A 27,900-nucleotide genomic window follows, 5' to 3' on the forward strand; every position below is an offset into this window, starting at 1 on the left:
CTCCTCATCGTTGCTGTCACCATCGTAGACCAGCGTCTCCATACCCCTATGTACTTCTTTCTCAAGAACTTGTCCTTCATAGACCTCTGCTACATTTCTACAAAGGGTCCCCAAATCCATTGTCAACTCCTTGACCGTTGACAGCTCCATCTCCTGTCTGGGTTGTGCCTCACAGCTCTTCCTAGTGGTCTTGTTAGCCGCTTCAGAGTTTTTTGTCCTAACTGCAATGTCTTATGACTGCTATGCCGCCATCTGCTCCCCACTGCGTTATGAGCTCATCATGAACAAAACAGTTTGTATGTGCATGATAGCAGCATCATGGCTCATTGGGGGTCTGTTTGGAGTCTTGCTTTCAGCTTCTACCTTCTCACTGACTTTCTGTGGGTCCAATACTGTGGAGCAGTTCTTCTGTGATGTCCCCCCTCTGCTGAAGATTTCCTGATCTGAAGTCCACATTGCCATTGATGTGAGTGTGACTGCTGGGTTTATCTTGTCTGCTGCCTGCTTCATTTGCATCATCCTCTCCTACATCTTCATCTTCTCAGCCGTGCTGAGGATGCTGTCTTCTGAAGGCCGAACCAAAGCTTTCTCCACCTGCCTGCCCCATCTCACTGTCATCATCATTTTTCTCTTTACTGGAGCATTTGTCTATCTCAAACCTTCAGACTCGCCCTCGGCTCTGGATCTGCTGGTTTCCATGTTCTACACTGTGGTGCCCCCCACTGTGAACCCCCTTATCTACAGCCTGAGGAACAGGGACCTGAAGGCTGCCCTGGGCAGGATCCTAAAGGGGACATTGCCCCAGTAGCGATTCTGAGACAAAATGTCTCTGTCCATGTACCAATTATCCCCTGCCACCCCTTATAAAGGGAATTGCCCTTAGGCATATCCAGATATATACCACTGAACCAGAGGCCCAAAGAACAAGTCTGTATATTCAGGATTTGTCAAGGTCTAGGAGGTTGGCTGATAAGACTAGGTCGTGAGTGAAAATGCATTTCCTAGGAGGCTTCATGCATAAATGGCATGTGAATGGGTGTCACATGGCCTGAGTTCTAATCCCAGCTCAGCCACTGGCCTGCTGTGTGACCTGTCGTTAGTGTCTTACCATTCCTGGACTCTCACTTCCTCTTAAACTCTGAGCCCCTGTGGGACAGGAAACGTGTCTGATTGGATTGTAATTTAATATTTGGGCTGCTGGCCCATTGTGGGCATGGATTGAATCTACCAACTCTGTTGTATTGTACTCTTCAAAGTGCTTACTACAATGTTATGCACACAGTAAACATACAACAAATGCCATCGAGCAATTAAATAATTTTGTTTCAGCTTCATCATGTGACAGATGTGGAAACAGAAATTGTTAACACCAAATAATAAAAATGATAATAATCATAATAATGGTACTTGAAAGGGGACAGAGAAATTCACTGATGGAACTCTAGTTTCCAGAACCCAGGTTAGTAAATCATCACAACAGGAGGAGCCATTTCCATTCTATTCTTCCTCAAGCCGGGAACCTCTCCTTCCCATCATCCCATTCTCAAAACCTCAATCTCCTGTCTTACCCCACTCACCCTGGGGGAGAATCATAGGATGGGTTCAGAGGAATGTCTTGCTCTGTCTAGCTTTGCAATCAGAAATCATTCAATTGACTGATTGAATATAAAGCTGATTGTCTAAGGTTGTAAATGAGATGAAGCTGAAATCACCCACAATTGTTGTAGATTGTCAGTAACACTAGAAACCGTTGGGATGCAGATGCTGTTGTTTCCACGGGAACCCTGGTGTGCACCACCATTGCTGCAGCTTTAGGGACTGGGCCTTTATCTCCGGAGGACCTCAGGGACCTCACAGGAAGAGGCTTTTGGCATCGGCCAAGACATGAGGTCCCACCTGAGTTGATCCTCTGGGGGTTCCCTGTGAAGCACTGGCTGCTTTATCTTTGGGGATGGGGAACTCTCTGGAGAACATCTCCCTGCCCAGAGGAGATCAGAGAGGGACAGAGAGTGCCATGCTGTCCCTTCCTTCATAGCCAGCTGCACCCAAGAACTGGAGTGGAGAGAGGACCATCCCAAGCCAGCCGAGGTCAGAGCCCTCCAACCCTACACCGTCTCAGTGAGTGTGACCAGGGGGTGGTGGAGCGGGAGGGAGAAACCATGATGGGGTTGCAAGAGATGGAGCCATTCTGGGGAAGTGCTCACACACAGAACCAATTTCGGGCTTTGGGGCAGGGCTACATCCCCAGAGGGGCAGGTGGGTTTTCAGGAGGGTACGTATTTGACAGTGCAGTGACCCCAACCATCACTCATCTCCCTTTCCTCACCCACCTCCATCCAGCTAACATGGAAGTTGTTTCCTGGCTGGGGCCCTGCAGCAGAGTATCAGCATTATGCTCTGGTCACTTCAGACAGGAGTGGGTCCTGAAGGTCAGAACATGTTTCTGGTGAGAAATGACAGGGAGAGAATGAGAGAATGTGATTGGTTCTAGACCAGGAGCGCTATCATCAACTCCTCCATGCAGCAATGTTGGGTGAACACAATGGAGGTAAGAGGTTCAATCCTTTCCCTCCTTGACTTACCAGTCTGCTGGGCTAGCCTGATCTAAAATAATTTACAGCTAGGGGGAAATAAGAATGGAAAGGTGGATGCACAGCTTAAAAAGTGCTTAGTAATGTGAATCTATAGGTAGGGAAGTGCAATGACCAGTTGTGAATGTGTAAATGCAGAGGTGGTATCTGGCAGAGGTGGTATCTGTCACCAAAACCTGCCGGTCTCAGCTCTGCAACATTGCCAAGATCCGCCCTTTCCTCTCCATCCAAACCACTACCCTGCTCATTCAAGCTCTCATCCTATCCCGTCTGGACTACTGCATCAGCCTTCTCTCTGATCTCTCATCCTCGTGTCTCTCCCCACTTCAATCCATACTTCATGCTGCTGCCCGGATTGTCTTTGTACAGAACGCTCTGGGCATGTTACTCCCCTCCTCAAAAATCTCCAGTGGCAACCAATCAATCTGTGCATCAGGCAGAAACTCCTCACCCTCTGCTTCAAGACTCTCCATCACCTCGCCCCCTCCTACCTCACCTCCCTTCTCTCCTTCTACAGCCCAGCCCGCACCCTCCGCTCCTCTGCCGGTAATCTCCTCACCGTGCCTCGTTCTTACCTGTCCCGCCATTGACCCCCGGCCCACGTCATCCTCCGGGGCCTGGAATGCCCTCCCTCCCCACATCTGCCAAGCTAGCTCTCTTCCTCCCTTCAAGACCCTACTGAGAGCTCACCTCCTCCAGGAGGCCTTCCCAGACTGAGCCCCTTCCTTCCTCTCCCCCTCGTCCCCCTCTCCATACCCCCCATCTTACCTCCTTCCCTTCCCCACAGCACCTGCATATATGTATATATGTTTGTACATGTTTATTACTCTATTTATTTATTTGTACATATCTGTTCTATTTTATTTTGTTAGTATGTTTGGTTTTGTTCTCTGTCTCCCCCTTCTAGACTGTGAGCCCACTGTTGGGTAGGGACTGTCTCCATATGTTGCCAACTTGTACTTCCCAAGCGCTTAGTACAGTGCTCTGCACACAGTAAGCGCTCAATAAATAAGATTGATTGATTGATTGATTGGCATGAATCGGCATGGGGAGAAGAAAAATCAATCTGGGCAAATTTGAAGGGAAAGGGAGATTCGGGAAGAAAGAAGGATCTAAGCCATGTGTTGTAGATGGGAATCTCCTTTTTCATTCAATCATTCATTCATTCAGTTGCATTTATTAAGCGCTTATTGTGTGCAGAGCAGTGTTCTAAGTGCTTGGGAAGTACAAATCGGCAACATATAGAGAAGGACCCTAACCAATAACGGGCTCCCAGTTTAGAAAGGGGAGATGGACAACAAAACAAAACAAGTAGAGAGGTGACAATACCATCAGAATAAATAGAATTATAACTATGTACATGTCATTAATGAAATAAATCGAGTAATAAATATGCACAAACATACACAATTGCTGTGGGGAGGAGAAGGGGATAGGGTGAGGGTCTATGGGGCAGGGAAGAGGAGGAGAGGAAAAGGGAGAAGATCTATTTCCAAGGGGTAGAGGGTAGTTGGTGAAGAGGGAAGGGAAACACAGAGGAGAACACTGGTCAAAAACCTTGAAGCTAGTGGCAAGGAGTTGATTGGAGTCAACCAGACTTCAGTCTGTTTCATTTTCCTCGAGAACCACAATCAGATTTGTTGTGTCGGCGGCTGTTTGTGTATCCAAGGTGGGGCAGAGGGGGCAGTGAACAAGTCTTGGCTGGTGGAGGTATGGAGGGGAGGAGGAGAAGGGAATTTCTCCCATCACCTTCCAGGGAAAGAGTGTGTCTGGCCCCAAGGAGAGGTAAAAAGGAGTGGTAGTAGTATGGGAACCTGGGTTCTAATCCTGACTCTTCATTCATTCCTTCATTTAATTGTGTTGATTGAGCACTTACTGTGTGTAGAGCACTGTACTAAGCACTTGGAAAGTACAATTTGGCAACAGATCGGGACAATCCCTACCCAACAACTGGCTCAGGGACCTACCTTCTAATCCTGGCTCTGCCCCTTGTCTGCTGTGTGATGTCGGACAAGTCACTTTGCTTCGCTGTGCCTAAGATACCACATCTGTAAAATGGGAATTTAGAGTGAGTCTCACATGGTTGCAAGCCTTGAAGATAATTGTGAGGTGTTTTTGTTTCATGTGAAAAGATACATGGTGCCAGTGAAGGGTTGGGAAGAGAGATGTTTGAGCGCTTCTTTGTCTTTTCTTATGCTATCGTGTCATCTCTGACCCATAGTGAATGAATGGACACATCTCTCCAGGAACGCCCCATTCTCCAACTGCAAATGTTCTGGTAGTTTATCCGTTGAGTTTTTTTGGTAAAACTACAGAAGTGGTGTACCATTGTCTTCTTCCCTGCAGTAAACCTGAGTCTCCTCCTCAACTCTCTCCCATGACACTGCAGCACAGCACAGGCGAGTTTTGACTTGTAGCAGATTGCCTTCCACCTGCTAGCCACTGCCCAAGGTGGGAAAGGAATGGGTATGCCTTTGCTTAACGATCTATCTGGTAGCTGAGAATGGTAGAGTAGTGGAAACTCTCCAGGTACGATTCTGAGTTGGGGGAGTGATGCTTTAGCAAATAGTTAAGTGAATGAATGAGTTGCTTCATAGGTGTGGGTTTGTGTGACTGTGTGTATTTATGTGTAAATACACACATTCAGTCAGTCAGTTGAAGCTTGTGTGTGTGTGTGTGTGCGCGTGCGTGTGTGTGTGTGTGTGTGTGTGTGTGTGTGTGTGTGTGTGTGTGTGTTTGAGTAGCTGGCTGGGGCCCTGCAACACAGCATCAGCATTATTGTGCAGTCATTTTGGCCAGAATTGGGTCCTGGTTGTCAGAAAATGTTTCTGGTGGGAAATGACAGGGAGGGAATGAGAGAGTGTGTTTGGTTCTAGACCACCAGCACAATCATCAACTCCTCCATGCAGAAATGTTAGGTGAACACAATACAGGTAAGAGATTCGATCCCTCCCTCCTGGACTTGCCAGTCTGCTAGGCTAGACTGATCCAAACTAATTTACAGGTAGGGGGAAATAAGCATGAAAATGTGAATGCACAGCTTAATTACTTCTTCCATAGTAATGTGAATCTATACATAGGGAAGAGCTATGAATAGTTGTGAACATGTAAACGCAGAGGTGGCACCTGGGCTGATTCGGCATGGGGAGAAGAAACAGCAATCTCGGCAAATTTGGAGGGAGAGGGAGATTTGGGCAGAAGGAAGGATCTGAGCCATGTGTTGGAGAAAGGAATGTCCTTGGAGAGGCACAGGGAGCAGATCTGTTTCCAAGGGCTGGAGGGGAGTTGGTGAAGAGGGAAGGGAAACACGGAGGAGGACACCAGTCAAAAGCTTTGAAGCTAGTGGCAAGGAGTTGATTGGAGTCAACCAGACTTCAGTCTGTTTCATTTTCATCTGAGAACCACATGCAGATTTGTTGTGTCGGCTGCTGTGTGTGAACCCAGGGTGGGGCAGGGGAGCCAGTGAACAAACCTTGGCCGGCATAGGTCTGGAGGGGAGGAGGAGAAGGGAATCTTCTCCCATCACTTTCCAGGGAAAAAAGGTGTCTGGGCCCAGGGAGAGGCAAAGAGTAGTGGTAGTAGTAACGGGACTTTGATTCTAATCCTGCCTGTGCTATTAATTAATTAATTCATTCAATCGTTTTTATTGAGCACTTACCATGTGCAGAGAACTGTCCTAAGCACTTGGAAAATACAATTCGGCAACAGACAGAGACAATACCTACAGCGAGCTCGGGGACCTGGGTTCTAATCGTGGCTCTGCCCCTTTTCGTCTGGGTGATGTTGGGCAAGGCACTTTGCTTCCTTGTGCCTTAAATACCGCATCTGTAAAATGGTAATTAGGACTGAGCCCTAAATGCTCAGTAAATACCATTGTTGATTAATTGATGGGTAAATACCCCTATCCCCTCTCAGGATCACACCTGAAGAGTTTCCAGTTCCCTACCAGTCTCAGCCAAGGGAGGGAGAGTCAACCAGAGAGATACCCATTGTATTCCTAGCTTGGGCAGTGGCTAGCGAGTGGAAGGCAATCTGCTCCAAGTCAAAACGCACCTGTTCTGGGCAGCAATGGCAGGTGAGAGAGTCGAGGGTGGAGACTCAGGTTTACTGCGTGGAAGAAGGCAGTGGTAAACCACTTCTCTATTTTTACCAAGAAAACTCTAGGGATACAATACCAGAATGCTTGCAGATGGAGGTGGGGCACTCTGGGAGAGATGCGTCCATGGAGTCACTATGGGTCGGAGGAGAAATGACGGCATAAGTCAAGACGTGCCAGACCATTGCACATATTAATACTATGAACACTACAGGTGACAAATAAATACAACAGATTGATTTAATAATAATGATGATGGTATTTGTTAAGTGCTCACTATGTGTGAAGCACTTCTAAGTGCTGGCAAACTCTGAAAGGAATTAGTGTTGATGACTTCATTGGTGCTATCAATCGATCGTATTTATTAAGAGTTTATGGTATGCAGAGTCTACCCACTAGACTGTTACCTCCTGGTGGGCAGAAAAGTATCTGCCAACTCTGTTGGATTGAACTCTCCCAAGCACTTAGTACAGTGCTCTGCACACAGTGAGTATTCAGTAAAAACCATTGAGCTATAGATTGATGTGTTCATACCGCTACATGTATCAATATTATCGAACTTTGTAGGTGATCAATGAATACAACTGCATTATTTATTAAAATGAGAATCAATCATATTTACTGATCACTTATAATGTGTAGAGCACTATACTAAGTGCTTGAGAGAGTACAATATGACATCATTTGTAGAAGTGTTACCTGCCCAAAAGGAACGTACAATCTGGAGGGAATGCCAATGATTCTAAATTGAAGTTCCCCTCTTCCTTTCCAGGGAGTCAGCATCATCTCCCCAAAATGACCAACATTTCCACGGTGGCTGAATTCCTCCTCCAGGGGTACTCTGACATCCGGGAGCTGCAGCTGCTCCATGCCACGCTGTTCGTCCTTATCTACCTAGTGGCCCTTCTGGGGAATCTCGTCATTATTGCTGTCACCACACTCGACCAGCGTCTCCACACCCCCATGTACTTCTTTCTTAAGAACTTGTCCTTCATTGATCTCTGCTACATTTCTACCACGGTACCCAAATCCATTGTCAACTCCTTGAGCAGTGACAGCTCCATCTCCTTTCTGGGTTGTGTCTCACAGCTCTTCTTACTGGTCTTGTTTGGTGCTTCAGAGCTTTGTGTCCTCACTGCAATGTCTTATGACCGCTATGCCGCCATCTGCTCCCCCCTGCGTTATGTGCTCATCATGAACAAAACAGCCTGTATGCACATGGCAGCAGCATCTTGGCTCAGTGGAGGTCTGTTTGGAGTCTTGTTTTCAGCTTCTACTTTCTCCTTGAACTTTTGTGGATCCATTGCTGTCCAGCAGTTCTTCTGTGACGTCCCCCCTCTGCTGAAGATACCCTGCTCTGAAGTCCACATTGCCATTGATGTGAGTGTGGCTGCTGCATTCGTCTTGGATGCCGTCTGCTTCACTTACGTCACCCTCTCCTATGTCTTCATCTTCTCAGCCGTGCTGAGGATCCCGTCCTCCGAGGGCCGAACCAAAGCCTTTCCCACCTGCCTGCCCCATCTCACTGTCATCATTATTTTTCTCTTTACCGGAGCATTTGCCTATCTCAAACCACCCTCAGACTCCCCCTCGGCTCTGGATCTGTTGGTTTCCATGTTCTACACTGTGGTGCCCCCCACTGTGAACCCCGTTATCTACAGCCTGAGGAACAGGGACCTGAAGGCTGCCCTGGGCAGGATCCTAAAGGGGACATTCCCCTAGCATCCATTCTGGGACAACATGTCTGTGTCCAGATACCAATAATCCCGTACTCCGCTTAAAAGAGAAATTGCCCTTAGACATAACGATATATACCACTGACCCAGGGGCCCAAACAACAAGTCGGGATATTCAGGATTTGTCAAGGTCTGGGAAGTTGGCTGATAAGACTAGGTCATGGGTGGCGACGCATTCCCTAGGAGGCCTCATGGCTCAATGGCATGTGAATGGGTGTCACATGACCTGAGTTCTAATCCTAGCTCGTCCATTGGCCTGCTGTGTGACCTGGCATTAGTGTTTTACCATTCCTGGGCTCTTACTTCCCCTTACACTCTGAGCCCATGTGGGACAGGAAAAATGTCCGTTTGGATTGCAATTTCGTCTTTGGACTATAAGCTCACTGTGAGCATGGATTGTATCTACCCACTCCATTGTATTGTACTCTTCAAAGCGCTTAGTACAATGTAATGCACACAGTAAACACTCAACAAATACCATGGATCGATTGAATTATTTATCATTACGTGGCACAGACTTTGACACAGAAATTAACACCGAATAATAAAAAAAAATAATGGTGTTTGAAAAGAGATAGAGACATTCACTGATGGAACTCCATTCATTCAATCATATTTATTGAGCACTTACTGTGTGCAGAACACTGTACTAAGTGCTTGGGGAGTACAAGTCGGCAACATATAGAGACGGTCCCTACCCAACATCGGGCTCACAGTCTAGAAGGGGGAGACAGACAACGAAACAAAACATGTAGACAGGTGTCACAACTATCAGAATAAATAGAATAATAGCTATATATGTGCATCATTAACAAAATAGAGTAGTAGATATGCACAAGTACAATTAAATAAAGTAATACATCTGTACAAATGCATAAAAGTGCTGTGGGGAGGGGAAGGAGGTAGGGCAGAGTGGGGGTGATGGGGAGGCGGAAAGGAAAAACGGGGCTCAGTCTGGGAAGGCCACCTGGGGGAGGTGAGCTCTCAGTAGGGCTTTGAAGGGAGGAGGAGAGCTAGCTTGGCGGATGTGCGGAGGGAGGATATTCCAGGCCGGGGGAAGGACGTGGGCCGGGGGTCGAAGGCAGAACAGGCAAGAATGAAGCTCAGTGAGGAGGTTAGTGGAAGAGGAGCGTAGGGTGTGGGCTGGGCTGGAGAAGGAGAGAAGGGAGGTGAGGTAGGAGGGGGCAAGGGGATGGAGAGCCTTGGAGCCGAGAGGAGGAGTTTTTGCATGATTCATCAGTTGACAGGCAACCACTGGAGATTTTTGAGGTGGGGAGTGACATGCCCAGATTGTTTCTGTATAGCGATAATGCGGGTAGCAGAGTGAAGTATAGACTGAAGTTAGGGGAGAGAGGAGGATGGGAGATAAGAGAGAAGGCTGGTGCAGTAATCCAGTCGGGATAGGAGGAGAGATTGAACCAGCAAGGTAGCGGTTTGGAACTCTAGTTTTCAGGACCCAGGTTAGTAAATAATCACAACAGGAGGAGCCATTTCCATCCTATTCGTCCTCAACCCAGCAATTTCTCCTTTCCATCATCCCATTCTCCAACCCTCAGTCCCCTGCCGCACCCCACTCAGCCTGGGGGAGGATCAGAGGATGGATTCAGAGGAATCTCTTGCTCTCTCGAGCTTTGAAATCAGAAGGTGTCAGAAAATGAAATCAAACGATTGACTGGCTGAATGAGAAGCGGATTGTCTATGGTAGTATATGAGATGAAGCTTCAATCACCCACAGTTGATGTAGATTCTCAGTAACATTAGAAACATTTGGGATTTTGGGATGCAGATGCTGTTTCCACGGGAACCCTGGGGTGCAGCCCCATTGCTGCAGCTTTAGGGACTGGGCCTTTATCTCTACAGGACCTCAGGGACCTCACAGGTACAGGATCTTGGCATCGGCCAGATCACGAGGTCCCACCTGAGTTGACCCTCCAGGGGTTCCCCACAGAGCAGTGGCTGTTTTATCTTTGAGGAGGGGGGACTCTCTGAAGAACATCTCCTTGCCCACAGGGGATGAAATAGGAGATGATAATAATAATAATAATAATAACAACAATAATAATAATAATAATAATGATAATAATGATAATAACAATAATAATGGCATTTAGTAAGCGCTTACTATGTGCAAAGCACTGTTCTAAGCGTTGGGAAGGTTGAAAAGTGATCAGGTTGTCCCACAGGGGGCTCACAGTCTTAATCCCCATTTTACAGATGAGGTAACTGAGGCCCAGAGAAGTTAAGTGACTTGCCCAAAGTCACACAGCTGACAATTGGCGGAGCCGGGATTTGAACCCATGACCTCTGACTCCAAAGCCCGTGCTCTTTCCACTGAGCCATGCTGCTTCTCTAGAGATGAGATTGCCATGCTGTCCCTTCCTTCATAGCCAGCTGCACCCAAGAACTGGAGTGGAGAGAGTTCTGTCTCTACCCAGCAGAGGTCAGAGCCCTCCAGCCCTACCCTGCCCCAGTTAGTCTGACTGGGGGGTGTTGGAGGGGGAGGGAGAGACAATGATGGGGATGCAAGAGATGGGGCCATTCAGGGGAAATGCTCATAGATGGGGTCAGTGTCAGACTTTGGGGCTGGGCTACATCCCCAGTGGGGCAGGTGGGCTTTCAGGAGGGTATGTATTTGCCAGTGCAGTGCCCCGAACCATCACTTGTCTCCCTTTCGTCATCGACCTCCATCCAGCTAGCGTGCCAGGCTGGGGCCCTGCAGCATAGCTACAGCATTATGCTGTGGTCACTTCGGACACAACTAGGTCCTCGATGTCAGAAAATGTTTCCGGTGAGAAATGGCAGGGGGGGAATGAGAGAGTGTGATTGGTTCTAGACCACCAGCACTATCATCAACTCCTCCATGCAGGAATGTTGGGTGAACACAGTGGAGGTAAGAGATTCATTCCCTTCCCTCCTGGACTTACTGGTCTGCTGGGTTAAACTGATCCAAAAGAATTTACAGCTAGGGAGAAATAAGCATGAAGATGTGAATGCACAGCCTAATACCTTCTTCCACAGTAATGTGAATCTATACATAGGGAAGAGCTATGAGCAGTTGTGAATGTATAAATGCAGAGGTGGCATCTGGGCTCATTGCACCTGGGGAGAAGAAACATCAGTCTGGGCAAGTTTGGAGGGAGAGGGAGATTCGGGCAGAAGGAAGGATCTAAGCCATGTGTTGGAGAAGGGAATGCACTTGGAGAGGCACAGGGAGTAGATCTGTTTCCAGGGGCTGCAGGGGAGTTGATGAAGAGGGAAGGGAAACACAGAGGAGAACACCGGTCAAAAGCCTTGAAGATAGTGGCAAGGACTTGATTGGATTCAACCAGACTTCAGTCTGTTTCATTTTCCTTTGAGAACCACAGTCAGATTTGTTGTGTCAGCAGCTGTGTGTGTATCCAAGGTGGGGCAGGGGAGCCAGTGAGCAAACCTTGGCCGGCGGAGGGCTAGAGGGGAGGAGGAGAAGGGAATCTTGTCCCATCATCTTCCAGGGAAAAAGTGTGTCTGGGCCCAGGGAGAGGCAAAGAGTAGTGGTAGTAGTAAGGGGACCTGGGTTCGAATCCTGACTCTGCTATTCATTCATGCATTCATTCGATCGTATTTACTGAGCACTTACTATGTGTACTACATGCACCGTAGTAAGTGCTTGGAAAGTACAATTCGGCAACAGATAGAGACAATCCCTTCCTAACAATGAGCTTGGGGAACTGGGTTCTAATCCTGGCTCTGCCCCGTGTCGGCTGGTTGACGTTGGGCAAGGCGTTTTGCTTCCCTGTGCCTTAAATACTGCATCTGTAAAATGGAAATTACAACTGAGCCCTAAGTGCTCAGTAAATACCATTGTTTGATTAAATGATGGGTACATATCTCTGCCTCCTCTCAGGATCACACATAGAGAGGTTCCAGGACTCTACCCTTCTCAGTTAAGCGAGATCTACTGAAGATCTCCTGCTCTGAAGTCCACGTTGCCATTGAGCTGAGTGTGGCTGCTGCGTTCGTCTTGGATGGGGTCTGCTTCACTTGCGTCACCCTCTCCTACATCTTCATCTTCTCAGCCGTACTGAGGATGCCGTCCTCCGAGGGCCGAACCAAAGCCTTCTCCACCTGCCTGCCCCATCTCACTGTCTTCATCATTTTTGTCTTTCCCGCAGCATTTGTCTATCTCAAACCACATTCAGACTCGCCCTCAGCTCTGGATCTGATGGTTTCCATGCTATACTCTGTGGTGCCCCCCACTGTGAACCCCCTTATCTACAGCCTGAGGAACAGGGACCTGAAGGCTGCCCTGGGCAGGATCCTAAAGGGGACATTTCCCCAGCATCCATGCTGCAACAAAATGCCTGTGTCCATGTACCGATAATCCCCTACCCACCCTTAAAGGAGGAATTGCCATTGGACATATCCATATATATCCCACTGAACCAGAGTCCCAAAGAAGAAGTCCGGGTATTCACGATTTGTCAAGGTCTTGGAGGTTGGTTGATAAGATTAGGTCGTGAGTGACAACGCATTCCCTAGGAGGCCTCATAGCTAAATGGCATGTGAATGAGAGTCACACGATCTGAGTTCTAATCCCAGCTCAGTCAGTGGGCTGCTGTGTGACCTGGCATTAGTGTCTTACCATTCCTGGGCTCTTACTTCCCCTTACACTCTGAGTCCCTGTGGGACAGGAAACTTGTCCGTTTGGATTGCAATTTCATCTTTGGACTGTAAACTCACTGTGGGCACGGATTGTATCTACCAACTCCATTGTATTGTACTCTTCAAAGCGCTTAGTACAATGTAATGCACACAGTAAACACTCAACAAATACCATTGATCAACTGAATTATTTATCATCACGTGGCACAGACTTTGACACAGAAATTTTTAACACTGAATAATAAAAATAATAATAATAACGGTGTTTGAAAAGAGATAGAGACATTCACTGATGGAATTCTATTCATTCCATCGCATTTATTAAGCGCTTACTGTGTGCATAGCACTGCACTAAGTGCTTGGGGAGTACAAGGCAACATAAAGAGATGGTTCCTACCCAACATCAGGCTCACAGTCTAGAAGGGGGAGACAGACAACAAAATAAATCATGTAGACAGGTGTCAAAAGTGGCAGAATAAATAGAATTATAGCTATACACACATCACTAACAAAATAAATAGAGAATTAAATATGCACAAGTACAATGAATAGAGTAATACATCTGTACAATCAATCAATCAATCAATCAATCGTATTTATTGAGCGCTTACTATGTGCAGAGCACTGTACTAAGCGCTTGGGAAGTACAAATTGGCATCACATAGAGACAGTCCCTACCCAACAGTGGGCTCACAGTCTAAAAGGGGGAGACAGAGAACAGAACCAAACATACCAACAAAATAAAATAAGTAGGATAGAAATGTACAAGTAAAATAAATAAATAGAGTAATAAATATGTAGAACCATATATACATATATACAGGTGCTGTGGGGAAGGGAAGGAGGTAAGACGGGGGGATGGAGAGGGGGACGAGGGGGAGAGGAAAGAAGGGGCTCAGTCTGGGAAGGCCTCCTGGAGGAGGTGAGCTCTCAGCAGGGCCTTGAAGGGAGGAAGAGAGCTAGCTTGGCGGATGGGCAGAGGGAGGGCATTCCAGGCCCGGGGGATGACGTGGGCCGGGGGTCGATGGCGGGACAGGCGAGAGCGAGGTACAGTGAGGAGATTAGTGGTGGAGGAGCGGAGGGTGCGGGCTGGGCAGTAGAAGGAGAGAAGGGAGGTGAGGTAGGAGGGGGCGAGGTGATGGACAGCCTTGAAGCCCAGGGTGAGGAGTTTCTGCCTGATGTGCAGATTGATCGGTAGCCATTGGAGGTTTTTGAGGTTTTTGTGTACAAATGTACACAGGTGCTGTGGGGAGGGGAAGGAGGTAGGGCAGAGGGGGAGTGATGGGGAGGAGGAGAGGAAAAAGGGGGCTCAGTCTGGGAAGGCCTCCTGGAGGAGGTGAGCTCTCAGTAGGTCTTTGAGGAGAGGAGGAGAGCTAGTTTGGTTAGATGTGTTGAGGGAGGGTATTCCAGGCCAGGGGAAGGACATGGGCCAGGGGTCGGTGGTGGGACAGGCGAGAATGAGGCACAGTGAGGAGGTTAGCGGGAGAGGAGCGGAGGATGCAGGCCGGGCTGGAGTAGGAGAGAAGGGAGGTGAGGTAGGAGGGAGCAAGGGGATGGAGAGCCTTGGAGCCGAGAGGAGGAGTTTTTGCATGACTCATCGGTTGACAGACAACCACTGGAGATTTTTGAGGTGGGGAGTGACATGCCCAGAATGTTTCTGTACAAAGATAATGCAGGTAGCAGAGTGAAGTATAGACTGAAGTGGGGAGAGACAGGAGGATGGGACATCAAAGAGGAGGCTGGTACAGTAATCCAGTCAGGATCGGATGAGAGACTGAACTAGCAGGGTAGCGGTTTGGAACTCTAGTTTCCAGAACCCAGGTTAGTAAATCATCACAACAGGAGGAGCCATTTCCATCCTATTCGTCCTCAACCCAGCAATTTCTCCTTTCCATCATCCCATTCTCAAACCCTCAGTCCCCTGCCCCAGCCCACTCAGCCTGGGGGAGGATCAGAGGATAGATCCAGAGGAATCTCTTGCTCTCTCGAGCTTTGAAATCAGAAGGTGTCAGAAAATGAAATCGAACAATTGACTGACTGAATGAAAAGCTGATTGTCTGAGGTGGTATATGAGATGAAGCTTCAACCACCCACAGTTGATGTAGTTTGTCAGTAACATTAGAAACCGTTGGGATGTTGGGATGCAGATGCTGTTTCCATGGGAACCCTGGGGTGCAGCCCCATTGCTGCAGCTTTAGGGACTGGGCCTTTATATCTATAGGACCTCAGGGACCTCACAGGCAGAAGATTGTGGCATCGGCCAGGACACGAGGTCTCACCTGAGTTGACCCTCCAGGGGTTCCCCCCAGAGCAGTGGCTGCTTTATCTTTGGGGAGGGAGGACTCTCCGAAGAACATCTCCTTGCCCACAGGAGTTAAAAGTGGAGCTGAGATTGCCATGCTGTCTCTTCCTTCATAGCCAGCTGCACCCAGGAACTGGAGTGGAAAGAGGCCCATCTCTACCCAGCAGAGGTCAGAGCCCTCCAGCCCTAGCTGCCCCGGTGAGTCTGACCCGGGGGTGTTGGAGGGGGAGGGAGAGGCCATGATGGGGATAGAAGAGATGGAGCCATTCAGGGGAAATGCTTATACATGGGGCAAGTGTCGGACTTTGGGGCTGGGCTACATCCCCAGTGGAGCAGGTGGGCTTTCAGGAGGGTACGTATTTGACAGTGCAGTGGCCTGAACCATCACTCGTCTCCCTTTCCTCATTCACCTCCAGCCAGCCAGCATGCCAGGCTGGGGCCCTGCAGCACAGCATCAGCATTACGCTGTGTTCACTTCGGACAGAACTGGGTCCTCAGTGTCAGAAAATGTTTCCGGTGATAAATGACAGGGAGAGAATGAGAGAGTGTGATTGGTTCTAGACCACCAGCACTATCATCAACTCCTCCATGCAGGAATGTTGGGTGAACACAGTGGAGGTAAGAGATTCAATCCCTTCCCTCCTGGACCTAGCGGTCTGCTGGGCTAGACTGATCCAAAATAATTTACAGTTAGGGGGAAATAAGAATGGAAAGGTGGATGCACAGCTTAATAAGTGCTTAGTAATGTGAATCTATAGGTAGGGAAGTGCAATGTGCAATTGTGAATGTGTAAATGCAGAGGCTGTACCTGGCCTGATTCGGCATGGGGAGAAGAAACATCAATTTGGGCAAATTTTAAGGGAGAAGGAGATTCAGGAAGAAAAGAGGATCTGAGCCATGTGTTGGAGAAGGGAATGTCCTTTTTCAATCATTCATTCATTCATTCAACCATATTTATTGAGCGGTTATTGTATGCAGAGCACTGTATCAGATTTGTTGTGTTAGTGGCTGTGTGTGTATCCAAGGTGGTGCAGGGGACGCAGTGAACAAACCTTGGCTGGCAGAGGTCTGGAGGGGAGGAGGAGAAGGGAATCTTTTACCATCAAAGTCCAGGGAAAAAGTGTGCCTGGGCCCAGGGAGAGGCAAATAGTAGTGGTAGTAGTTAGGGGACCTGGGTTCTTATCCTGACTCTACCATTCATTCATTCATTCTTTCTTTCAGTCGTATTTATTGAGCGCTTACTGTGTGCAGAGCACTGTACTAAGCGCTTGGAAAGTACAATTTGGCAACAGATAGGGACAATCCCTACCTAACGACTGGTTTGGGGACGTAGGTTCTAATCCTGTCTCTGCCCGTTGTCTGCTGTGTGACATCGGACAAGTCACTTGGCTTCTCTGTGCCTCAGATACTGCATCTGTAAAATAGGAATTGAGTGAGTCTCACATGCTAGAAAGCCTTGAAGATAATTGTGAGGCATTTTTGTTTCATGTGAAAAGATACATGGTGCCAGTGAAGGGTTTGGAGGAGAGGTGTTTGAATGCTTCTTCGTCTTTACTTATGGTATCGTATCGTCTCTGACCCGTAGCGAATGAATGGACACATCTCTCCAAGAACGTCCCAGTCTCCAACTGCAAATGTTCTGGTAGTTCAACCACAGAGTTTTCTCGGTAAGAATATGGAAGTGGTTTACCATTGTCTTCTTCCCTGCAGTAAGCTTGAGTCTCCTCCTCGACTCTCTCCCATGACACTGCGGCCCGACGCAGGTGAGGTTTGAATGGCAGCAGATTGTCTTCCACCCACTAGCCACTGCCCAATCTGATAATGGAACAGGTATGCCTCTGCTTAACTGGCTGTCTGGTAGCCGAGACTGGTAGAGTACTGGAAACTCTCCAGGTATGATATTGATTTCGGGGAGTGATGCTTTAGCAAATAGTTAAATGAATAAATGAGTGGCTAAATAGGTGTGGGTTTGTGTGACTGTGTGTAGTTATGTGTAAGTAACCACAGTCAGATGAAGCATGTGTGTGTGTGTGTGTGTGTGTGTGTGTGTGTGTGTGTGTGTGTGTGTGTGTGTGTGTCTGAATGGCTGGCTGGGGCCCTGCAGCACAGCATCAGCATTATGCTGTGGTTACATCGGTCTTGGACGTCAGAAAGGTTTCTTCTGGGAAATGACAGGAAGGGAATGAAAGAGTGTGATTGGTTCTAGACCACCAGCACTATCATCAAATCCTCCATACAGAAATGTCAGGTGAACACAGTAGAGGTAAGAGATTAAGTCCCTTCCCTCCTGGACTCGCCAGTCTGCTGGGTGTGACTGATCCAAAATAATTTACAGCTAGGGGGAAATGAACATGAAGATGTGAATGCACAGCTTAATAAGTTCTTACATAGTAATGTGACTCTATATGTAGGGAAGAGCTATGAGCAGTTGTGAATGTGTAAATGCAGAGGTGGCATCTGGGCTGATTCGGCATGGGGAGAAGAAACATCAATCTGGGCAAATTTGGAGGGAGAGGGAGATTCGGGCAGAAGGAAAGATCGAAGCCATGTGTTGGAGAAGGGAATGTCCTTGGAGAGGCACAGGGAGCAGATCTGTTTCCAAGGGCTGGAGGGGAGTTGGTGAAGAGGGAAGGGAAACATGGAGGAGAACACCGGTCAAAAGCCTTGAAGCTAATGGCAAGGAGTGGATTGGAATCAACCAGACTTCAGTCTGTTTAATTTTCCTCTGAGAACCACAGTCAGATTGGTTGTGTCGGTGGCTGTGTGTGTGCCCAGGGTGGGGCAGGGGAAGCAGAGAGCAACCTTGGCAGGCAGAAGTCTGGAGGGGAGGAGGAGAAGAGAATCTTCTCTCATCATCTTCCGGGTAAAAAGTATGCCTGGGCCAAGGGAGAGGCAAAGAGTAGTGGTAGTAGTAAGGGGACCTGGGTTCTAATCCTGACTCTGCTATGCATTCATGCATTCATTAGATCATATTTATCCCTCCCAAACCCTGCCCTCTCCCTGACTTTCCCATCACTGTTGACGGCACTACCATCCTTCCCATCTCACAAGCCCGCAACCTTGGTGTGATCCTCAACTCCGCTCTCTCATTAACCCCTCACATCCAAGCCGTCACCAAAACCTGCCGGTCTCAGCTCCGTAACATTGCCAAGATCCGCCCTTTCCTCTCCATCCAAACCGCTACCCTGCTCGTTCAAGCTCTCATCCTATCCAGTCTGGACTACTGTAACAGCCTCCTCTCTGATCTCCCATCCTCGTGTCTCTCCCCACTTCAATCCATAGTTCACGCCGCTGCCCGGATTGTCTTTGTCCAGAAATGCTCTAGGCATGTTACTCCCCTCCTCAAAAATCTCTAGTGGCTACCAATCAATCTGCGCATCAGGCTGAAACTCCCCACCCTCGCCTTCAAGGCTCTCCATCACCTCGCCCCCTCCTACCTCACCTCCCTTCTCTCCTTCTACAGCCCAGCCCGCATCCTCCACTCCTCTGCCGTTAATCTCCTCACCGGGCCTCGTTCTCGCCTGTCGCGCCGTCGACCCCCGGCCCACGTCATCCCCCTGGCCTGGAATGCCCTCCCTCCACACATCTGCCAAGCTAGCTCTCTTCCTCCCTTCAAGGCCCTACTGAGAGCTCACCTCTTCCAGGAGGCCTTCCCAGACTGAGCCCCCTCCTTCCTCTCCCCCTCATGCCCCTCTCCATCCCCCCATCTTACCTCCTTCCCTTCCCCACAGCACCTGTACATATGTATATATGTTTGTACATATTTATTGCTCCATTTATTTATTTTACTTGTACATACCTATTCTATTTATTTTATTTTGTTAATATGTTTGGTTTTGTTCTCTGTCTCCCCCTTCTAGACTGTGAGCCCACTGTTGGGTAGGGACCGTCTCTATATGTTGCCAACTTGTACTTCCCAAGTGCTTAGTACAGTGCTCTGCACACAGTAAGTGCTCAATAAATACAACTGATTGATTGATTGATTACTATGTGCACTGTACTAAATGCTTGGAAAGTACAATTCGGCAACAGACAGACACAATCCCTACCCAACCAGGAGCTCGGGGACCTGGGTTCTAATCCTGGCTCGGCCCCTGGACTTCTGGGTGATGTTGGGCAAGGCACTTTGCTTCTCTGTGCCTGGATGTCTGCCCGCCATCTAAAACTCAACATGTCCAAGACTGAACTCCTTATCTTCCCTTCCAAACTCTGCGCCCTCTCCCTGACTTTTCCATCACTGTTGATGGCACTATTATCCTTCCCGTCTCACAAGCCCGCAACCTTGGTGTCCATCCTCGACTCCGCTCTCTCGTTCACCCCTCACATCCAATCCGTCACCAAATCCTGCTGGTCTCGCCTCTGCAACATCGCCAAGATCTGCCCTTTCCTCTCCATCCAAACCGCTACCCTGCTCGTTCAGTCTCTCATCCTATCTCGACTGGATTACTGCATCAGCCTCCTCTCTGATCTCCCATCCTCCTGTCTCTCCCCACTTCAATCCATACTTCACGCCACTGCCCAGATCGGCTTTGTGCAGAAACGCTCTGGTCATGTTTCTCTCCTCCTCAATAATCTCCAGTGGCTGCCACTGAACCTACGTATCAGGCAAAAACTCCTCACCCTCGGCTTCAAGGCTGTCCATCACCTCGCCCCCTCCTATCTCACCTCCCTTCTCTCCTTCTACAGCCCAGTCCGCACCATCCGCTCCTCTGCCGCAAACCTCCTCACTGTGCCTCGTTCTTGCCCATCCCGCCATCGACCCCTGGCCCACATCCTTCCCCTGGCCTGGAATGCCCTCCCTCCGCACATCCGCCAAGCTAGCTCTCTTCCTCCCTTCAAAGCCCTACTGAGAGCTCATCTCCTCCAGGAGGCCTTCCCAAACTGAGCCCCCTCCTTCCTCTCCCCCTACTTCCCCTCCTCAACCCCCCTACCTTACCTCCTTCCCCTCTCCACAGCACCTGTATATATGTATATATGTTTGAACATATTTATTACTCTATTTATTCTACTTGTACATATTTATTCTATTTATTTTATTTGGTTTATATGTTTTGGTTTGTTGCCTGTCTCGCCCTTCTAGACTGTGAGTCCGCTGTTGGGTAGGGACCGTCTCTATATGTTGCCAACTTGTACTTCCCAAGTGCTTAGTACAGTGCTCTGCACACAGTAAGTGCTCAATAAATATGATTGAATGAATGAATGAATGAAATACCGCATCTGTAAAATGGGAATTAAGCCTGAACCCTAAGTGCTCCATAAATACCACTGTTTGATTAATTGATGGGTACATATCCCTGCCCCCTCTCAGGATCACACCTGGAGAGTTTCCAGGAGTCTACCATTCTCAGCTAAGGGAGGGAGAGTCTAGCAGAAGGATACCCATTCCATTCCTAGCTTGGACAGTGGCTAGCGAGTGGAAGGCGATCTGCTACAAGTCAAAACGCACCTGTTCTGGGCATCGATGCTATCAGTCCATCGTATTTATTAAGCAGTGATGGTAAGCAGAGTCTACCCACTGGACTGTTACCTCCTAGTGGGCAGAAAAATATCTGCCAACTCCGTTGGATTGAACTCTCCCAAGCATTCCGAGTTTGGTGATGACATCATACCTCTTAGTCTCACGAGTTCATTGCTAAGAGGGCCTGGCAAACATGGTGGACACTCAGTTACCGTTTGACCCTCCCTGACTTGGAGACAATTAAGTGGCCACCTCCCTTGGACAAAGGGCTCTTGACCCCCTCATCCATTGTCCTTCTCCAATGGGGCATGCAATTGTTTTAATAAGCCCCAGGCTCCACGGCCCCTGGGCAGTGTGTTCCGTGACTCAGTGGAAAGAGCCCGGGCTTTGGAGTCAGAGGTCATGGGTTCAAGTCCCGGCTCTGCCAATTGTCAGCTGTGTGACTTTGGACAAGTCACTTCACTTCTCTGGGCCTCAGTTCCCTCATCTGTAAAATGGGGATTAAGACTGTGAGCCCCACGTGGGACAGTCTGATCACCTTGTATCCCCCCAGCGCTTAGAACAGTGCTTTGCACATAGTAAGTGCTTAAAAGATACCATCATTGTTATTATTATTATTCATTCATTCAATCATGTTTATTGAGCACTGACTGTGTGCAGAGCACTGTACTAAACGCTTGGGAAGTACAGGTTGGCAACATATAGAGATCGTCCATCCCCAACAACGGGCTCACAGTCTAGAAGGGGGACACAGACAACAAAACAAAACATGTAGACTGGTGTCAAAATTGTCAGAATAAATGAAATTAAAGCTATAGGCACATCATTAACAAAATAAATAGAATAGTAAATGCATACAAGGTAAATAAATAGAGTAATAAATCTGTACAAATATATATATATATATATATATATACAGGTGCTGTGGGGAGGGGAAGGATGTAGGGCGGGGGATGGGGAGAAGGAGAGGAAAAGGGGGGCTCAGTCTGGGAAGGCCTCCTGGAGGAGGTGAGCTCTCAGTAGGGCTTTGAAGGGAGGAAGAGAACTTGCTTGGCAGATGTGCGGAGGAAGGGCATTCCAGGCCAGGGAGAGGACGTGGGCCGGGGGTCAACGGTGGGACAGGCGAGAATGAGGTACAGTGAGAAGGTTAGTTCCCGAGGAGCATAGGGTTTAGGCTGAGCTGCAGGAGAGAAGGGACATGAGGTAAGAGGGGGCGAGGTGATGGAGAGCCTTGAAGCCGAGAGTGAGGAGTTTTTGCTTGATGTGTAGGTTGACAGGCAGCCACGCTGGAGATTTTTGAGGAGGGGAGTAACACACCCAGGGAGTTTCTGTACAAAGATAATCAGGCTAGCAGAGTAAGTATAGGCTGAAGTGGGGAGAGACAGGAGGACGGGAGATCAGAGAGGAGGCTGATGCGGTAATCCAGTCAGGATAGGATGAGAGATAGAACCAGTAAGGTAGCGGGTTGGATGGAGAGGAAAGGGCGGATCTCGGCGATGTTGCGGAGGTGAGACTGGCAGGTTTTGGGGACAGATTGGATTGTGTGGGGTGAACGAGAGAACCGTGTCGAGAATAACACCAAGGTTGTGGACTTGTGAGAAGGGAAGGGTGGTAGTGCTGTCTACAGTGATCGGAAATTCAGGGAGAGGGCAGGGTTTGGGAGGGAAGATAAGGAGTTCAGTCTTGGACATATTGTATTTTATATGGCGGGACGAAATCCAGATGGAGATGGCCTGAAGGCAGGAGGAGACACGAGCCTGAAAGGAGGGAGAGAGAGCGGGGGCAGAGATGTAGATTTGGGCGTCATCAGTGTAGAGATGATGGTTGAAGCCGTGGGAGTGTATGAGTTCACCAAGGGAGTGAGTGTAGATAGAGAACAGAAGGGGACCAAGAACTGACCCTTGAGGAACCCCTACAGTAAAGGGATGGGAGGGGGAGGAGGAGCCCGCAAAGGAGACTGAGAATGAACAGCCAGAGAGATAAGAGGAGAACCAGGAGAGGACGGAGTCTGTGAAGCCAAGGTTGGGTAGGGTGTGGAGGAGAAGGGTGTGGTCCAAAGTGTCAAAGGCAGGTGAGAGGTCGAGGAGAATTAAGATAGAGTAGGATCACTTAGTACAGTGCTCTGCACACAGTGAGTATTCAGTAAATACCCACTGAGCTATTGCTGATGTGATCATACCCCTACATGTATCAATGCTATTGAATTCTATAGGTGATCAATGAATACAACTGCTTCATTTATTAAAATGGGAATCAGTCATATTTCTTGATCGCTTACAGTGTGTAGAGCGCTGTAGTAAGTGCTTGAGAGAGTACAATATGACATCATTTGTAGAAGTGTTACCTTCCCAAAAGGAACTTACAGCACGGAGGGAATGCCTATGATTCTAAATTGAAGTTCCCCTCTTCATTTCCAGGGAGTCAGCATCATCTCCCAGAAATGACCAACATCTCCACGGTCACTGAATTCCTCCTCCTGGGGTTCTCTGACATCCGGGAGCTGCAGCTGCTCCATGCCACGCTGTTCGTCCTTATCTACCTTGTGGCCCTTCTGGGGAATCTCCTAATTATTGCCATCACCACCCTTGACCAGCGTCTCCACACCCCCATGTACTTCTTTCTTAAGAACTTGTCCTTCATTGATCTCTGCTACATTTCTACCACAGTACCCAAATCCATTGTCAACTCCTTAACTGGTGATAGCTCCATCTCCTTTCTGGGTTGTGTCTCACAGCTCTTCCTAGTGGACTTGCTGGCCGGTTCAGAGCTATGTGTCCTCAATGCAATGTCTTATGACCGCTATGCCGCCATTTGCTTCCCCCTGCGTTATGTGCTCATCATGAAAAAGATGGCCTGTATGCGCATGGCAGCAGCATTATGGCTCAGTGGGGATCTGCTTGGAGTCTTGATTTCAGCTTTTACTTTCTCCCTGACCTTCTGTGGATCCAATGCAGTCGAGCAGTTCTTCTGTGACGCCCCCCTCTGCTGAAGATCTCCTGCTCTGAAGCCCATATTGCCATTGACGTGAGTGTGGCTGCTGCGTTCGTCTTGGATGCCGTCTGCTTCACTTGCATCACCCTCTCCTACGTCTTCATCTTCTCAGCCGTGCTGAGGATGCCGTTCTCCGAGGGCCGAACCAAAGCCTTCTCCACCTGCCTGCCCCATCTCACTGTCTTCATCATTTTTGTCTTTACCGCTGCATTTACCTATCTCAAACCATCTTCAGACTCGCCCTCGGCTCTGGATCTGCTGGTTTCTGTGTTCTACACTGTGGTGCCCCCCACTGTGAACCCCCTTATCTACAGCCTGAGGAACAGGGACCTGAAGGCTGCCCTGGGCAGGATCCTAAAGGGGACATTCTCCCAGCATCCGTGCTGGGACAAAATGCCTGTGTCCATTTACCAGTAATCCCCTACCCACATTTAAAGGAGGAATTGCGACTGGAAATATCCATATATAGCCCACTGTACCAGAGTCCCAAAGAACAGGTCTGGATATTCAGGATTTGTCAAGGTCTGGGAGGTTGGTTGATGAGATTAGGTCATGAGTGACAATGTGTTCCCTAGGAGGCCTCATGGCTAAATGGCATGTGAATTGGTGTCACATGACGACCTGAGTTAATAATGATGATGGCATTTATTAAGCACATACTATGTGCAAAGCACTGGTCTAAGCGCTGGGGAGGTTCCAAGGTGATCAGGTTGTCCCACGTGGGGCTCACAGTCTTAATCCCCATTTTACAGATGAGTTCTAATCCCAGCTCGTCCACTGGCCTGCTGTGTGATCTGACATCAGTGTCTTACCATTCCAGGGCTCTCACTTCCTCTTACACTCTGAGCCCTTGTGGGACAGGAAACGTGTCTGATTGGATTGTAATTTCATTTTTGGCCTGTAAGCCCATTGTGGGCATGGATTGAGTCTACCAACTCTGTTGTATTGTACTCTTCAAAGTGCTTACTACAATGTTCTGCCCAAAGTAAGCACACAACAAATACATTTGATTGATACAATTATTTTGTTTCTGCTTCATCATGTGGCACAGACGTGGACACAGAAATTGTTAACACCTGATAATAAAAATGATAAGAATCATAATAATGGTGTTTGAAATGGGACAGAGACATTCACTGTAGAATTCTAGTTTGCAGATCCCAGGTTATTAAATCATCACATCAGGAGGAGCCATTTCCATCCTATTCTTCCTCAAACCAGGAATTTCTCCTTCCCATCATCCCATTCCCCAAACCCCAGTTCGTTGTCCCACCCCACTCAGCCTGGGGGAGAATCATAGGATGGATTCAGAGGAATGTCTTGCTCTTCTCTAGCTTTGCAATCAGAAGGTGTCAGAAAATGAAATTGTTCAATTGACTGATTTAATGAGAGCTGATTGACTAAGATTGTATATGAGATGAAGCTGAAACCACCCACAGTTGTTGTAGATTGTCAGTAATGTTAGAAACAGTTGAGATGTTGGGATGCAGATGCTGTTGTTTCCATGGAAACCCTGGAGTGCAGCACCACTGCTGCAGGTTTAGGGACTTGGCCTTTATCTCCGCAGGACCTCAGGGACTTCACAGGCAGAGGTTTTTGGCATCGGCCAGGACAGGAGGTCCCACCTGAGTTGATCCTCCAGGGATTACCCATGGTGCAGTGGCAGCTTTTCCTTTGGAGAGGGGGACTCGCTGGAGAACTTCTCCGTGCCCAGAGCGGGGCTGAGGGTACCATGGTGTCCCTTCCTTCATAGCCAGCAGCACCCAAGAACTGGACTGGAGAGACGACCATCCCAAGCCAGCCGAGGTCAGAGCCCTCCAGCCCTACGCTGCCCCAGTGAGTGTAATTGGAGGGGGCGGGGGAGTGAAGCGGGAAGGAGAAACCATGATGGGGATGCAAAAGATGGAGCCATTCTGTGGAAGTACTCCCACACAGAGCCAGTTTCGGACTTCATCCCCAGAGGGGTAAGTGGGCTTTCAGGAAGGTATGTATTTGACAGTGCAATAGCCCCAACCGTCACTCCTCTCCCCTTCTTCATCCACCTCCATCCAGCTAACATGGAAGCCACTTGCCTGGTTGGGGCCCTACAGCACAGCATCAGCACTTCGGCCAGGAGTGGGTCCTGGATGTCAGAAAATGTTTCTGGTTAGAAATGACAGGGAGGGAATGAGAGAGTGTGATTGGCTCTAGACCACCAGCACTATCATCAACTCCTCCGTGCTGGAATATTGGGTGAACACAATGGAGGTAAGAGAGTCGTTCCTTTCCCTCCTGGACTTACTGGTCTGCTGGGTTAGACTGATCCAAAAGAATTTACAGCTATGGGTAAATAAGAATGGAAATGTGGATATACAGCTTAAAAAGTGCTTAGTAATCTGAATCTATAGGTAAGGAAGTGCAATGAGCAGTTGTGAATGTGTAAATGCCGAGGTGGTATCTGGCCTGATTCGGCATGGGGAGAAGAAACATCAATCTGGGCAAAATTGAAGGGAGACGGAGATTCGGGAAGAAAGAAGGATCTAAGCCATGTGTTGGAGAAGGGAATGTCCTTTTTCAATCATTCATTCATTCAATTGTATTTATTGAGCACTTACTGTGTGCAGAGCAGTGTACTAAGTGCTTGGGAAATGCAAATTGGCAACATATAGAGAAGGACCCTACCCAATAAAGGGCTCACAATCTAGAAAAGGGAGACAGACAACAAAACAAAACAAGTAGACAGGTGACAATACCATCAGAATAAATAGAATTATAGTTATATACACATCATTAATAAAGTTAATTGAGTAATAAATATGTACAAATATACACAAGTGCTGTGGGGAGGGGAAGGGAATAAGGTGGTTAGGGGGAGGAGGAGGAGGAGCGGAAAAGGGAGGAGATCTATTTCCAAGTGCTGGAGGATAGTTGGTGAAGAGGCAAGGGAAACACGGAGGAGAACACCAGTCAAAAGCCTTGACGCTAGTGGCAAAAAGTTGGAGTCAACCAGACTTCAGTCTGTTTCATTTTCCTCTGAGAACCACAGTCAGATTGGTTGTGTCGGTGGCTGAGTGTGTATCCAAGGTGGGGCAGGGGAGCCAGTGAACAAACCTAGGCTGGAAAAGGGCTGGAGAGGAGGAGGAAAAGGGAATCTTCTCCCATCACCTTCCAGGGAAAAAATGAGTCTGGGCCCAGGGAGAGGCCAAGAGTAGTGGTAGTAGTAAAGGGACCTGGGTTCTAATCCTGCTACCATACATTCATTCATTCATTCATTCAATCATATTGATTGAGTGCTTACTGTGTGTAGAGCACTGTACTAAGCGCTTGGAAAGTACACTTTGGCAACAGATAGGGACAATCCCTACCCAACAACCGGTTCGGGGACCTAGGTTCTAATCCCGACTGCCCCTTGTCTGCTGTGTGACATTGGGAAAGTCGCTTTGCTTCTCTGTGCCTCAGATACCGCATCTGTAAAATGGGAATTAAGAGTGAGTCTCACATGCTAGAAAGCCTTGAAAATAAGTGTGAGGTGTTTTTGTTTCCCGTGAAAAGATACATGGTGCCAGTGAAGGGTTTGGAGGAGAGATGTTTGAGCGCTTCTTTGTGTTTTCTTATGCTATCGTGTCCTCTCTGACCCGTAACGAATGAATGGACACATCTCTCCAGGAATGCCCCATTCTCCAACTGTAAATGTTCTGGTAGTTTATCCATAGAGCTTTTTTTTTGGTAAAAATACAGAAGTGGTGTACCATCGCCTTCTTCCCTGCAGTAAATTTGAGTCTCCTCCTTGACTCTCTCCCATGACATTGCTGCCCAGCACAGGGGAGTTTTGACTTGTAGCAGTTTGCCTTCCACCCGCTATGCACTGCCCAAGCTAGGAATGGAACACGTATGCCTCCGCTTAACCATCCGTCTGTTAGCTGAAACTGGTAGAGTACTGGAAACTCTCCAGGTTTGTTTCTGAGTGGGGGGTAGTGATGCTTTAGCAAATAGTTAAATGAATAAATGAGTGGCTAAATAGGTGTGGGTTTGTGTGACTGTGTGTACTGATGTTTAAGTAACCACAGTCAGTTGAAGCACGTGTGTGTGTGTGTGTGTGTGTGTGT

General features: G+C 48.3%; 1 non-coding gene and 2 pseudogenes across 1 annotated transcript; all 3 read left to right on the forward strand.

The window, feature by feature from the left end:
* The first annotated feature begins 4,968 nt into the window (after positions 1–4,968).
* On the forward strand, positions 4,969–12,625 carry LOC119923710 (annotated as a pseudogene).
* Positions 12,626–20,664: 8,039 nt separating this feature from the next.
* On the forward strand, positions 20,665–20,802 carry LOC119923714. The gene has a single exon (XR_005448943.1). It is a non-coding gene; the product is annotated as a small nucleolar RNA SNORA7 (small nucleolar RNA).
* Positions 20,803–23,231: 2,429 nt separating this feature from the next.
* On the forward strand, positions 23,232–24,284 carry LOC119923711 (annotated as a pseudogene).
* The last annotated feature ends 3,616 nt before the right edge of the window (positions 24,285–27,900 follow it).

Source organism: Tachyglossus aculeatus, unplaced genomic scaffold, assembly GCF_015852505.1.
Source record: "Tachyglossus aculeatus isolate mTacAcu1 unplaced genomic scaffold, mTacAcu1.pri scaffold_223_arrow_ctg1, whole genome shotgun sequence".
Classification (NCBI taxonomy): domain Eukaryota; kingdom Metazoa; phylum Chordata; class Mammalia; order Monotremata; family Tachyglossidae; genus Tachyglossus; species Tachyglossus aculeatus.